We start from the raw sequence: 3,873 nt of genomic DNA on the forward strand, positions 1-3,873 counted from the left end.
AGGTCCCTACAGAGCTGGAGTAACAAGTGGTCTTGAGCTCCCTGATGTGGGTCATGGGAACTGAATTTGGGTCCTCTGAAAGAGCAGCAAGCTCTCTTAAGCATGAAGCCATCTCTCCTGCCCCCCATCTCTGTAATCCTTTTAGTTAGGGTTTTCTTGTGTGGTTCAGAGGGCTTGAACTCCTAATCCTCCTGTTTCAGTTTCTAGAGTGCCGGGATTTTGGTTGTGTACTATCATTTCGGGCCTCTGCCACCTACTTTCTCCTGGATATATAATATTTAATTACTTATTTTAAAAACCATAATTAATTAAAGTGTATTTTCTTACATTTCAGTATTGATAAATCATATGACACCATATCTCTGTGTAGATGAGGGCATATTTTAAAATGAGAAATTTCTGGAAATCAATTGTAGGGCTACATATTATGATCTCTAATTAATAATTAGATAATTGCTACTCAGAATGGTTGTAACCATTTACATTTCAGTAGAAATAGACCACTTTCTTACTGACTTGTTTTCAGTCCTGTTTCATTGCATTTATTATGTAAGTATAATAATACATATGTTTACATATTGACTTGTTCATTAAAAACTAAAATTTTATTAGTCTAGAGACTAATTTCCAGGCTGTGTGTGTGTGTGTGTGTGTGTGTGTGTGTGTTGTGTGTGTCATATGTGTTTGTGGGTGTGTGATGTATGTGGTATGTGTAATGCATGTATATGTATTTGTGTGTGTATGTATGTGGCGTGCTTATGTGTATTCTCTAATTACTTGACTTATTTGAAGCTGAGTGCTTGTCTTTTTATTATTGACTTCCTGGAACTTTCAACATATTGAAGTTACTTATTCTTCTTCAGTTGTAAGCACAACCCTTATTATCCTTCTTTTGTTGTAAACATAAAATTATTTACGTTTTTATGGAACCAGATTTTTTATTTCCATTTCTTTTTAGTGACTTCTGAGTTTTTGCTCCCTCACCCTCTCACTCTTTTAAAGTTTTTAACTCTAAGTCACAATAACTTTTCTATCTTTCTTTCTGGTAGTTTTAACTCTAAGTCACAATAACTTTCCTGTTTTTCTTTCTGGTAGTTCCATAGTTATAATTATAGCTTGTTGGAAATGTATTTTTGTATAAAGTGACATGAAATAGAAATATCTGATGTGGACATAATTGTTATAGTATTAACCAGCTATCCATTTTAAGCAACTTTTAAAGCATCCTTTGTTAAGCATTTTATCCGTAGTGAATTGAAGAGCATTTTTCTGATCATTTATTGCATATTACTTTATCTTTGGTATGGCTTTCTGTTTTGCTTTTCTTTTTCTTCAAAAAGAGGAGTAAGGAACATGTGTGGACTCATTTGTTTTTTCCTGGCTATGAAATCTAAATGGATGGAGGGAGCCTGACAGCATGCAGCAAACATCTTTCAGCAATAGCCATCTTCTTTATACATCTCAGGCTTCCATTCTGGCTTATATTCCCCAGTCAAATTCACACCAAACTTTTACTTATTATAGATTAGTGCGAATTTCGACACCTGGAACTTGTTCTTAAGTTCTCTTCTATGTTATTATTATTTCCTTTAATGACCTTTTTCCTGTCCTTTCATTTTTTTTTCTAAGTGGCTGGACACTATATTTTTAATTTGGTTCATCAGCATCTCCCAAGGGTTCATGGGTTAGAGTGTGAAACAAAGAGGATAGTGCTCTAGTGTATAACATGTGGTTCCAGGATGTGACCCCAGTGACCTATTTCCACCTAACATTTTCACCATTCTCCAGTCAGTTTTCAGCAATGAACCTTTGGGATACAGTCTGGATCCAAACTGTGACAGAGGTGCTTAGGGGGTGCACTGCCTAGGAAATGAGTAAGACAGCTTTTATAAGACCTCTCTGGACTTTCCCAAAACCTAGTTATTATTGGTGAGCCTGATTCATGACTCGGTCTCTGGTTTCTGGTTCGACTATGCAATGTCTATTAGTATGATGCTGTTTGGAGGCCCTCACCAGAAGGCAAAACCAATAGGGATATCTAATTGTAAAATTTAGGCCTCCAAAACTTGAACTAAATTATCCTCTCTACAAGGTTAGCAGCATCAGGTGTTTTCTTACAATAACAGAAAAATATACCAGTGTACCTTAATATTTGCTTTGTTAAACAAATAAAATGAAAGGATTCTGAGTGAAGTGGTATTATATACATAAGAAGAACAAAGAAATAAGTAATGTGTGCTTTTACATCCAAGAACATAATTTTTTATTTTAGGTCTTTTGAAAATGCCTTTTAGTACATTTTCATAGAATGCTTATATTTTTCTTGTTAAATATATTTTTAGATGAGTTATAATTGCTGTATATATTTTGAATATGGTTCTGCTTTTCATTATGTTTTTTTCTCCACTATATTTTACAACTGAATTTTGCTTAGGTAAAGTTGAGCTATCACATTTAAAAATATTTACCCTTGCCACAGTTTAGGTTGGAAATGTCCCCAAAAGCTCACATGCTATGGGTTTAGTCCTGGCATGATGCTTTTGGGAGGTTGAAGGAGCATGAGAGGTGGAGTCTAATGGGTAGTTTCAGGTCAATATGAAGTGTCTTTGAAGAGAACTATTTTATTCCCAACCATGAGGTAAATGGCTTTGCTTTCCTGTGCATTCTCATTACAATGTGTTACAGAGGCTCAAATCACTGGGTGCCTAAACCTCTAAAACTATACCAAGTTAGCATTTTTCTTTACAAGTTAATTGTTCCAGGTATATGTTATAATAACAGATATCATGCCTTCAAAAGGCAGAGAGAGAGTGCATGCTTATGAGCTGAGGTATTTCCTATTGTAGATGCTTTCAGGAGTTTTGGGATAGAGAACATATCATGCACATACCATGTTACTGAATCTCTGAGGATGCTGGTGCTGACCTAGGTGGGGGCAAGGTATAGATGGTAAGTGAAGCTGTGGGGCCAATAATTTTCAAGCATACATATATGCTATGTCTGTTTTTGGCCTAGATTCAATTCCCAGAACAACTAAGTTGCATAGAGAGCTTTCACAATTAATATGGGAGACATGTAACAAGTTATACAATTTGGTTTAATGGGATGTCTGATGAGTGACACATGGTTGTTTGTCAACTAAAAATATCTTGAAGACCTTTTCACAAGCCAAGGGGGACCTTTTTTATGTCATGTCTCACAAACAGCTGTGCCCTGCTCTGGGTGCATATAATTGAGGAAAGAGATTTGGGAGGGCTGGAAGTGTTGACACTGTTGTATTAATTTTCTCCATAAATCAACAAATGGACTTGACAGCTTTTCAAAAATCTTACCATGTTGCATTTATACTTTGTATTATGAAGTAACTTTATCTGCCTCAAACTCCAAGCAACTCATATTCATTAAATGAATACTTACTGAGTATTGACAGGAACTGTGGTAAAGGTCCCAGAACCTATCTTCAATATCAGAGTATAATGGAGAAATAGACATATAAACACAAATAATACTAAGTTGAAACTTAGATGATTAATGTAGTGATAGAGGCAGAGTGATAAATACAGAGTTACCACAGAGATTCACTCATCTGTCTGCCCTCTCTCTTTTCTTCTCTCCCTCCTTCACCAAAGAACAAAACTGGTGTGGCCTCTGACCCAGGAAACTCAGTCTTAGACTATAAATACATGCTGTGGTAACATGTAGGGAGTGTGGCAGGGCAAGAAGAACAGGAAAAAGTCATTTTATGTTGGAAGAGTTAGGAAAGACTTAATAGGCACAGTTGTGTCTGAGTTAAGTATTGGGAGTCAGAAAAATGAGGAAGAACACCAAGTTGATGGACCCAAAGTTATCAAAGGGCTTGGAGTAGAGAAGGTG

The sequence above is a fragment of the Phodopus roborovskii genome, unplaced genomic scaffold (genome assembly GCF_943737965.1).
Source record: "Phodopus roborovskii unplaced genomic scaffold, PHOROB, whole genome shotgun sequence".
Classification (NCBI taxonomy): Eukaryota; Metazoa; Chordata; class Mammalia; order Rodentia; family Cricetidae; genus Phodopus; species Phodopus roborovskii.